At 45.7% G+C, this 12,128-nt stretch overlaps 1 long non-coding RNA gene across 2 annotated transcripts in view; it reads right to left on the bottom strand.

Annotated features, from left to right (window-relative positions):
- LOC134932353 (uncharacterized) overlaps positions 1–672 on the bottom strand; it is a 231,816-nt gene extending 231,144 nt beyond the window's left edge. For both annotated transcript variants that reach the window (XR_010179324.1, XR_010179325.1), the window contains exon 1: positions 521–672. This is a non-coding gene — a long non-coding RNA (uncharacterized LOC134932353). The remainder of the gene's footprint in view (positions 1–520) is intronic.
- Positions 673–12,128: the final 11,456 nt, after the last annotated feature.

The following is a 12,128-nucleotide window of genomic DNA, read 5'->3' as shown; positions in this document are numbered from 1 at the left end:
AATCATATAAAGCATATACTTATGACACAGAATATGTGTCATAAGTATCTTCTTTATATTATGATAATCATTAATGACAGGGGAGAATGACAGGGGAGGCACTGCCTCCCCTGCCTGCACGTCCCTGGCGTGGGACCATAGAGGGGAGATGAAGGGACGTGGGGGGAGAGTGGGGCCACAGGGGGGAGAGGGGGACACATGGAGCAGAGTAGGGCCACAGAGGGGAGTAGGGGCCACAGGTGGGAGAATGGGGCCACAGGGGGAAGATTGGGGCCACAGAGGGGAAAGTGGGGTTACAGAGGGGAGAGTGGGGTTTCAGAGGGGAGAGTAGGTGGACACAGGAGGGAATATGGGCCACAGGGGAAAGAGTGGGGCCACAGAGGGAATATTGGGGCCACAGAAGGGAGAGTAGGGGACATGGACACAGGGGGAGAGAAGGGGACAAAGGGGAGAGTAGGAGACAGTGGAGATCATGGCATCACACAGGGGGAACACTATGTGAAGCGGCACAGGCACTCACCTGAAACACTGGCTGTGCACCAGGGGAAGCAGCAGCAGCAGCTGTACCATCCCAGCAGACAAATCCCCTGTGGCAGCTCCGTAGCCGGTAGGATCACACAGGGGCTCCAGTAGCTTGAGCTGCGCCAGCACCACAGAGTGCCGGGAAGCAGAGCATGAGCAGCAGGGAAAGGAGAGAGCATGCCAGGCAGCGGATGACAGCCCTGCTTCCTTGCCTCGTGGTTTTGCTAACTCCAATCAGCAGTGAGACAGAGTTGACAGCAGCTGCGGCCTGTCCCCCAGCTCAGCCCACTGTCGAATGGTACATTGTGTTCCATTATCTGCATGTAGTGCTTTTGGAATACATCTAAACTTGTTCTTTACTTGAGCAAGATAGTTTTTAAGTTTTTCTGAGACTTCATCCTTACTGTGAATAAAATGAAATATTTTTGTCCTGGGGTCACATTTTTTCATTGTTCCACATACAACTGTGTGAATTCCGTCTAGACACTAAGATCTGTACTGTTTTTTGGGAAACTTTTTTCTTGTACTTTTCCCTTTTAAACAGCCTACACATTTCCTTAACTGTGGGGTTTATTCAGAGATGAACGCAGATGGCTGCATCCATCTCTGAATTATGCCCTGTGTGCAGTGATCAATCTGTATACTATTTGCACGCTGTTCTTGTGCTTTTATTCTTTTGGCTTCTGGATTTCTGTGCACTAGAGACGATGGTGCCAAAGATGCCCGACACTAACAGAGTTGCACGGGACCTGTCAGCTCACTCATGCCAGGCATCTCCTGCTACATGGCGTACTGAGGCAAGATGTATGAGGACACGGCAAGATGTATGAGGACACATCGGTATATGTGCCTAGTGGGAGAAATGCTGCTGCAAACGATATATGGTTACTATAGACAGCCACAGGGATTTACCTGAGTTGTATTTAGCAGTAATACAATTTTGTGTACGAGTTCAAGTAATAATGCAATGATGTATTCATCATTACACAGATCTATGTTATAATTTTACTGTACAGAGAAATATAAACCTGTCAATTGAAATGTTTCCTATAGGGAAAGGGTTTGTCTAACACAAAAAAGAGTTGAGGATGAAGGCATGGTTTGGCAGCACCCCTTTAGAATGTAAGCTCTCGCGAGCAGGGCCCTCTTCCCTCATGTGCCTATCCTTTTTCTTACTTTAATAATCTTCAACTGCACCAAATCCAGCAGTCTTCTGCCACCTGATACTTATCTCAGTGTCATCTGCTGATGCAGCTATGTTTATTTACCCTGTACTTGTTCTATACTGTCATCAACTGTAAGTTGCTGTTTTCCTGTTTATTTGTTTATGTACTCTGTAATTGGGCGCTGCGGAACCCTTGTGGCGCCATATAAATAAAGGATAATAATAATAATAACCTATATAATCATCTCAGGTTTGCATATTGACCTGTCTCCAGCTCTGCATTCTATCCGTTCGACTAAAAGAATTTAAGAAACATTAGGAAGCAAATCTTTTGCCTGTGGGTATCTTGGGAACTAATTGCTTGTCTGAACATGCAGACTCAGTCTAGCAATAAATAGTCTAGCAGTGCATGGGCGGCAGATCACCGGTAGTAGTATAGGACCTGCTGGAACCTGTTCTTTCACTGAGCTGACAAAACCAAAGAACATTGCAGAGAGACAATCTGTACAGATATATGCAATGAGAAACCTATCTGTACAGAGCTGAGAGTAAAACTTGATATTGCTTTGTCACAGGTTCCAATGTATAGACAGTGACTGGATAGACAGTCAATAGGCCGACACAATATGGTCGACATGCATTAGGATGACACGGTCAAAAGGGGTGTAGTATGGTACGGCGGTCGGGCTCCCGGCGACCAGCATACCAGAGCCCGTCCGCCGGCTTACCGACAGTGTGGCAAATGAGCCCCTTGTGGGCTCGCTGCGCTCACCACGCTGCGGGCACGGTGGCGTGCTACGCGCGCCACACTATTTTATTCTCCCTCCAGAGGGGTCGTGGACCCCCACGAGGGAGAATAAGTGTCGGTATGCCGGCTGTCGGGATTCCGGCGCCGGTATACTGTGCGCCGGGATCCCGACAGCCGGCATACTGAAGACCACCCGTCAAAAGGTTACAGGTTCAAAAGCTTGACAGGCAAAATCTTGACATGACACGGGTCGACACACATATGGTCAGCACAAGTTTAATTGGGGGGGTTTCACATATTTTTAAACTGTTGCTTGATTTACCATGCACGTGAACTCTGATTGGGAACAATGACTTGTGGCTAGCGCAGCAAGTGACCTTGCCTGAAGACAAGGGTACACATTTCCACTGACTGAAAAAAAAACTTTTAAAAATGTATGTTGACCTTTTTTTGCGTCATATGGGGGTGGACCTAATGACAGTACCATAGGTCTTCTATAGCACACCCCTTTGTCACACTATGTTAGCTGTTTATGCACGCTTTATAGGCAAGCACCCTCTTACACCTCTGTCTCTCTGTTTATACCAAGCCTAGTTTTATTACTATGCTCCCAATTGTAGACCACAATGACACATGCTGGCGCTATATAAATAATGAATAGCAGGAACACATTTTTTATTACAGAAGTTAACTGATTTTCTTCTACACACAGGTCAGACTCAGACATGTACACCAATGCACTGCATCTATAATCCCATGTGCAGCAGTATGCCAAAATATGCATATGGAACAGATGCCTGGACTTGTAGGGAGATGCCCACCGGCCGCTTTGCAGATCCAAGCAGCTGCGTACAGATATGGCACGGTGGGCGCGGACCCTTCCTCAGTCACCTCCCTGAGTTACTATATGATCGCGTAGAATGGCCGCGGGAACTGAGACGCTAGCATAAGGGATCGCAGATGTAGGCTGAGACACGCCCCAAAAACTGCCGTCATATGCCTGCGTTTTTCCCATCACTCCCCCTTACCTCCTCCAAATAGTCGCTGGCTGCCAATCAGTTTGTGAAAAAATCACTGTGAGTGGCATCACTAAGTTGCCTTGGTGCATGTTCAGTGTGACTGTGACACGTGCAATTGCCCAATAATCTCTCAACTCCATAAATATTAGCATTGCCTATAACTCGGAATCAGGCCCAGACATGATCACCTGTCCCCCCCCCCCCCCATCCCACCACCACAATGCTTCCCTCCTGCCCACAATATAGCAGTGCAGTGACACATTAGGCACAGCTGCTGTGCAAAAGTGTCCACATCTGAATCAGGCCATATATATTCTTCAGTGCCGTCACTAAGCGCAATCATTTCAGTAGGACATACAAATGTAAAATAAAAAAATAGAAGAAAACGACCTATTTTCCTTTGTAATCCATAAACTAAAATTGAACTCTTTATTTATTACAGCAGTGCATGGGCGGCAGATCACCAGTAGTAGTATAGAAATTTTGACCTTGCTAAGGGTCAAGGGAATGGTTGGACACCAGCACATGGGTCACCGTACACTGGGGGTAATTCAGAGTTGATCGCAGCAGCAAATTTGTTAGCAGTTGGGCAAAACCATAGGGGTCATTCCGAGTTGATCGCACAGTAGCAGTTTTTTTGCAGCCGTGCGATCAGATAGTCGCCGCCTATGGGGGAGTGTACTTTAGCTTAGCAAGGGTGAGAACGCTTTTGCAGGGGAGCTGTACAAAAACTGTGTGTGCAGTTTCTGAGTAGCTCTTGACTTACTCAGTCACTGCGATCACTTCTGCCTGTCTGGTCCCGGAATTGACGTCAGACGCCCGCCCTGCAAACGCTGCGACACACCTGAGTTTGCCTCACCACTCCCAGAAAACAATCAGTTGCCTCCCAGTTACACCTTCCTGCTGTCAATCTTCTAGCGTTCACCGCTGCAAACGCTTCCATCGTAGCTGCCGTCGCTGCCTGGCAACGGCCTCCAACTGCCCCCCACCCCCACGCGGAACACTGCAGGTGGGACTTCGGAACAGTCCCGAAAAGAACACACACACACACATAATGGAAAATTATTAATTCAGCCTGTTAGATAAAGAGCTTTATATCCTTATAAAATATAAGTGGTGATTTAGTATAGAAATTCCTTTCACTTATAATTTCCCTTTACCTATATATTGAAGCACTCTGTACAACATTGCCTTATACTTCATTTTCTTCACTAGCCTCATTTTTTTTTAAACTACAAATTTATGTAAATCCAGTGTCAAAGTCAGAAAAATATCTCTATGCACACTACCATATTTGCACCTCACACAGGTCCGTGCTGCGCATGCGTACGCTCTCCCGTACGTGCGCATACTCACAGTCGCGGGCACCCGCAGGCGCACGGTATGCGTATTTACGGTAGAGTTTATGTGATCGTAGCGTGCAACTCAATCGTTACATATTTTCACTATATAATGTATTTTGTAGATCATGGTCCCTTTGATAGATTCTGAAAGTTTAGTTAACATAGCATGTTCCTGAACAGAGAGATCCCTCTTTGTATTGTACGAAGGGTCTAACAGGGGTCATACAGTGGTGTTTGGTACCCATCGGAAGAGTATTTAAATAGCAATATTCCGGTGTTGGTTTGGAGCGGATTAATCGCTCGTGCGAATAGTTATGGACATAAGAAGTTTATGTCCATTTACTATTATTTGTTCTTATTTAGTCATGCGGCGGGAAACCCAGTATCCCACCCACCTGAACAGTTGGAAGCAGTCACAGCCCACCTGTATGAATCAACCTATGACCTTTTGTTATAATGCGAAGCCGAATTCCTGTGTCCAATGAACAATGAGATTGTAGAGACCATTGAATTGTATTGTGTGTGGGGCATAAATAGGCAGGCCGACCATATCCAGTTCACTCTCTTCAACGGTTCTCATTGCTGATAATCGGGAGCTGGATATCGAGGCGCATGCGATCGTTTCCCCTTGTGCGTAAGTGTTTCTCCGCAACTATATTGATCTTCTTGTTATTGTGGGCCAATTTCTCTCTCTCTCTCTCTCTTCTCCTCTTTCTCTCTTATTTTCTCTTAAATAGTAATTGTATTATATTTCCTGTGTAGTTATCTGGTTAGGTAGTCTATGTTATATTGTAGTGTATGATTTGTATTTGTATTAATTCTTTTGCAAGTATATCATTCAAAATATATATATATTAGGCGTTGGACCCTAAGCCCAGGTATCTGTGTATTTCTTATAGTGTTTAGTATTCTCAGAGCGTCGGTGACGCTCAAACAGCTTTTAAGTTAATAAGGTTACACTAGGTTGCATCTACACCCTATCTCTACACTAAGGTTTTACAGCATATTACATTGTTTATGGTTTAGATATAAAGGTTTAACATTGTGAGCGTCAGCGCCGCTGGTGATCTCCTCGTGGTCCCGAGCGTCCGCTACGCTATAGCGAATCATTACGTTAGTCAGCAGCCAATAGCGTGCCTGCCAGTGATCTCTTGGCCGTGAGCGAACGTGACGCTTGAGCGTCTCGACTACGGCTAAGCGATTGTTACGCAACGTGCGTACCCTTACGGTACTTCATACGTAGATAGCGTACAGTGTTCTTAGACCTCATAAAGGGTATTATATACGATAAATATTTAGCTTTATCAATTGCGGGCTCGTCCTGTCCTTCACACATCTGCACTAGGTAATTTCAGCAGACATTGTCCAGCAGCAAAGGGCGGGAGATCATATTCCTCGTAGTGCTGTTTGGATAAGCGTCTGCTTCTCTTAGTAAAGGGTGCTGAAGGAATCCGGGAACCGGAGGTAAGAACAACACGCTAGTCTCTTTTAAAACTGTTTATTTTTCTGTCTTGCGTACACACGCACGCACACATATATATCTGCATTTCTTTTTTTTCATTTGTGTATTTTCGTATATCACTCTCCTGTTTGCCATTGTATAATTGATAAACGTGCTAAGAGAGATTTGCCGCTATTTCATAGTTTAAGAGTAAAAAGGTAATATAGTTAAAGTATAGACAAACACAGCTGTGCCTGAGAGACAAGGCGAAGTCAGTGTGGTGCGCGGTAGATGATAAAGGATCATCTACATTGATAAACGTATAAATTGTGTTACGGTGGATCTTTGCTTTGCGTACACGTGTCTCTAACAAAGGACTGAGACTTGCGTACGCAACCCAAGGGACGACGCACGCAGCGTATATTACGCAACGGAGCGTACGGGTACGCCCACGTAACTCAAATCACAAGTGTTAATTTTTTTTCTTCAACGCGATAAATAGCGCAACGCGGTAAATAACGCAAGGCGATAAATCGCGCAAATCTATTTTAACATTCGAAATTTAAATTAATAGATCCTTCTCCTAATTTGTAACACATCTGGTCTAAAGAGAAATTTCTGCGCAGAAATAGAAATAGAAACAAAAGTGTATATGTGGTGAGTGAGTGTTTGTTTTTACAATTTTTGAGGTTGAACCACAAGAAAAGTCGAGTTCTCGTGAGGTACATGCGTGTAAGTGACGTACATGGTGGCTAGGGAGGCATCCCTGGTTAAAACATACAATTTGAGCATTAGAGTGTAGCAGACCAGGAGGTCATACTGTAACAGACCAGGAGGTCATAGCAGACCAGCAGGTTCAGGTACAGCAGACAAGGAAGTCCGCTATACAGTCCACAGGCACAACACCTAAAAGGGTTGGTGCAACACCCATATAGGCCATACAAGCTCTGGCTGAAGGAATTCGCAGCCGTAATTTTCGATTCCACTGGTCGCTCCGTACATAAGATTAGTTGCTTATGTGCTGAACGATTGTACCGCACGTAATTGTGTGCATTAGTAAACCTGACCGGTACTATTTGTGTACGAAGGTCATAAACGCTATTTGTACATTCTAACGTGATTTGTGTAATTTTTTTTATTATAAGGGAGGTTCGCTGCTCACTCAGGAACTATCCAACAACCAATAGTTACTGGAAAGAGTAAGTGTTCTTCGGATCACCCTCGCAGGTTCCAGTAAATAGAGGTTCAGGTCGCAGGGGCCCTGGGTCGAGTACGCCAGCACCATATCGGTGTGATCAGGTCGTATTGGTCGGCGTGGGCGAGTGAGTGGGGTACTCGGTAAACCGCCACCGTCAGCCTATTTTGAACATTTTGGTTTGCGTAAGGGTTGGCTGAATAAAGCAACACCTTCGAACTATGGGGGCCACTTGTTCAGGTAGGGGGCGATCAACCTCGGTTCGGGTTGATTCAGTGAACCGACCAGTCGGGTCGGCAAGGTACGTAATGTGTGAGAAATACGGAAGTCACACAGAAGCTTTATGTGATGAATGGGAGAGAATGACAGTACATGACGGGGAGAAATTCCCAAGAGTAGGTAGCTTCAGCACAGAAGTGTTAACGAATTTAAGGAGAAGGATATGTCTCATTAAATCAGCAAAGAGACGAATCAAACATTACGATTATTTGCAGTTGTGGCAACAGGAGGGTGACATACAGAGAGGATTGGCTCAGGCGGCGGGATCTGGCTCGATCAGAAAACTGATAGCCACGGCCCCACCGCCACCATACATATCAGGAGAGAAATTAGTTGCGGAGAATGACGCATTAAGGTGTAACAAACAAACACTTAGCAACTGTGTAAATGTTAAAGATAATGTTAACCAATTAACCAATGCAAGTATTAACCCGTGCAAGTTGTACCCTGTTTTGAACTTTCCTCAGGAGTGTGATCAAGAGGACGAATCGGCAACAATTTCAGCGCTCTCTCTAGCAGCCACCATAGCAGAGACCACTGTAGGCACAGCTCAACCCCCGAGATTAGTAACGAAAGCCCCTAGCGGAGGGATAGGTGAGGTCGTATCAACGGGTAAGTACGGCACCATACACTATGCTGAAACTATTTCACCACAGCCTGTAGAATCTACACAGAATGAGGTTGTTAGAGTTAATCCTGTTAAGGTAATAGTAGTTCCAAATGGGAAAACAGACACTTCAGGAGTCACTCCTGTTAGGAACATTGCCATGTACAGCCCATTTTCCCGAATGGAATTAAGGACCATAGTGTCGGAATTCCCTGACCCTAGAAAAGACTTAGTTGCCAGCCAAAAATACATCAGAGACCTAGGTAACACTGTAGAGCCCAACAATAAAGACTGGCAGATATTGCTGAGAGCATGTTTACCCTCCAATGTCGACGCAGCTCAATTTTTAGCTGACTGTGGATTAGATCAGGATGTACCTCTTACAGATGTGTACAACAAAGACAATGTAAAAAGAATAAGCTTACAGTTAAAGGAGTATTTCCCAGCCGTAGTTAAATGGAACAAAATATTCTCCATTAAACAGAAGGAGTCAGAAACAGCTGCAGAGTATTTTCACAGAGCATTATCAGAAATGGCAAAATACACAGGCATAGAGGACATTAAAACAAACATAAACCATCGAGTAGTAGCAGTATCGGTACTGATGGATGGTTTAAAAGAGTCATTGAAGACTAGGGTACAGACCACACAACCATGTTGGCGAGGTCTGTCTGTGGCTACTTTGAGAGAGGCTGCTATTGATCACGATAGGAACATCACCAGACACAGGGAACAACAAGGTGATAAGTTAATGGCAGTAAGTATACAGGCCCTGACCACAAGGCAGCCTTTGTTTATATCACCAAACCCTGTGGGTAAGTCAAATGTGGTTACTTGTTATTCTTGTCATAAACAGGGACACATGGCACGAGATTGTAGAGTGAAGAATTCACGAAACTCATACCAACCCCCTAGACAACGACACGACACACGACATTGGGATCAGGGTCCGCAGAAACTGAATTATGAGCCACATACAGGGGAAACAAAAAGATATCCCCCGAACAGAGACTGGCAAGCCTCTGGTAGCTCCCAATTAACTCCATCACAAGTAGTTGCTGCCAGCGGGATTCAGGGAGGTCACCATACCCAATAGGGGTGTGGCCATACCTGTAATCTGCAGCCAGTAAAATTGATTGCAAGCCTTGGAAGTGAACCAGAAATTGCAATCAATGTAGCTGGTAAACCATTAAACTTTCTTGTAGACACAGGGGCGGCCAAATCAGTGATAAATTCGACAGTGGGCATGAGAACCACTGGTAAGACAATTCCAGCCATAGGGGTAACGGGAGTAGTCCAGCACTACCCTGTTAGCAAACCAGCCGAGATTACAATAGGGCCTTTACATACCAAGCATTCCTTTTTGCTGGCTGCATCGGCACCGACTAATCTCCTGGGAAGAGACTTACTGTGTAAAATGGGGTGCGTCATTTATTGTACTCCTGAAGGTGTATTCTTGGACATACCTGAGAATCACGCTCAGGAAGTGCGAGACATGTTAGACTCCCCGTCAAAATTAATGTCACATACCATTATGACAAATAGGACTCCCTCCCAAGTAGAAGAAATGACATCTCAGATACCAGAGTCACTTTGGACTAAAGATGGACAGGACACTGGATTAATGGCAAACGTAGCTCCGGTAGTTGTACAAGTAAAAGATGGTAGGATAGCTCCAAAAATCCCACAGTACCCTCTGAAGCCAGAGGTGGAGTTAGGAGTGTATCCCGTAATAGAGCGCTTGCTACAACAGGGCATTCTGGTAAGAACGTCCAGCACTGCCAATAGTCCCATCTTCCCTGTTAAAAAGAGTGGGGGGAGGGGTTACCGGCTAGTGCAGGATCTAAGGGGGATTAACAAAATAGTTGAGAGTCAGTTCCCCGTAGTGCCAAATCCAGCTGTTATCCTAATGCAAATCCCTCCCACTGCGAAATTTTTCACTGTTATTGACCTCTGCTCCGCTTTCTTTTCGGTACCTCTGCACCCTGACAGTCAATATTTGTTTGCATTTACATACAGAGGAGTCCAATACACATGGACTCGATTACCACAAGGATTCATAGATAGCCCAAGTATATTTTCCCAGGCTTTGCATGATTGTTTACAGTCTTTCCAACCAGTGAGTGGATCAGTATTAATACAGTACGTGGATGATCTACTACTGTGTTCTGATTCATTGGAAGCATCCCTGAAGGATACGAAACAGCTCCTGTTTCATCTTTCAGACACAGGACACAAGGTTTCCAAAGACAAGTTGCAATTATGCCAAACTAAGGTAAAATATTTGGGACGCTGTCTAACACAAGGACTGAGACACCTGACCGCTGATAGAATTCAAGCAATTAGAGACATGACTCTGCCACAAACCCAGCAACAGATCAGAACATTTTTAGGAATGTGTGGGTATTGCCGTAACTGGATCCCAGGGTTTTCCATTCTAGCGTTACCCTTGCAGGAGATGGTCTCCTCAAACAAACCTGATCGGATTTCGCATACAGACGAGTCTGAGACAGCATTCGAGAGACTTAAACAGTGCCTAACGCAGGCACCAGCATTGGGTATGCCAGACTATGGGAAACCCTTTGAACTATACGGAACAGAAAGTGCTGGTTGCGCGGCAGGCGTACTAACCCAAAAGCACGGTGATGCCAGCAGGCCGGTAGCATATTACAGCGCTCAGCTAGATACGGTAGCGCGATCCCTCCCCACATGCTTGCGAAGCGTTGCTGCGATAGCATTGCTAGTAACGAAAAGCGAAGACGTCGTGCTAGGTCACAACCTCACAATTCATACACCACATGCAGTGTCAGCCTTGTTAAATTCTGCCCAAACCAGACACGTCTCATCAGCACGGTTTACAAGATGGGAATTGGCACTAATGGCCCCCGTAAACATCACCATAAGGAGATGCAGTGCATTAAATCCTGCAACATATCTCCCGGGTGTGCCTGGACAGGCACAAAGGGTGGAAGATGAGAGTGGTGGGGAAGGAGGATTTAATACAAAGGAAGACACTCATGATTGTATGGAATATTTGACCCAAAATTTTACCGCAAGGCCTGACATCAGTGACAACCCACTGGAAGATGTAGAACTTACGTTCTACACGGACGGTAGTTGTCATAGACAGTCAGACTCGGGAGACTTGTGTACTGGATACGCAGTCGTAGATGACCAAGGCACCATAGAAGCGGAACCGCTAGGCCCACCTCACTCAGCCCAGGTTGCTGAACTGGTCGCCCTAACCAGAGCATGTGAATTGGCTAAGGGCAAATCAGCCAATATCTACACCGATTCTAGATACGCATTCGGGGTAGTCCATGATTTCGGAGCCCTATGGCGCCTCAGAAATTTCATGACGGCAGCTGGTACACCGGTAGCGCATGCAGCTCACATAAAAAGGCTTCTAACAGCGATACAGGAACCCGACAGAGTGGCTGTTATCAAATGTAAAGCACACACATATAGCCAAGACCCAGTATCACTTGGTAACAGCCGAGCAGACGAAGCTGCTAAGTTAGCAGCTGCTACCCCCAGACAGACAGACACCACACAACTGATGGTATTTAATACCATCAACACACAGAAGTTGTGTGAGATGCAAAATTTGTGTTCCACACAGGAAAAGGCAGTCTGGAAGGCAAAAGGATATGGCCAGGAGTCCTCAGGACTCTGGACGGATGGACACGGTAAACCAGTGGCCCCCAGAGCATACCTTCCATGTTTAGCTGAGGCAGCTCACGGGCTGACTCATCTGGGCAAGGAAGGGATGTGCAAGTTGGTGAGAGCATATTGGTGTGCCCCAGGAT

The sequence above is a fragment of the Pseudophryne corroboree genome, chromosome 6 (assembly GCF_028390025.1).
Source record: "Pseudophryne corroboree isolate aPseCor3 chromosome 6, aPseCor3.hap2, whole genome shotgun sequence".
Lineage (NCBI taxonomy): Eukaryota > Metazoa > Chordata > Amphibia > Anura > Myobatrachidae > Pseudophryne > Pseudophryne corroboree.
Note: the sequence above shows the minus strand (reverse complement) of the source record. Positions and strands in the feature narration are given on the sequence as shown.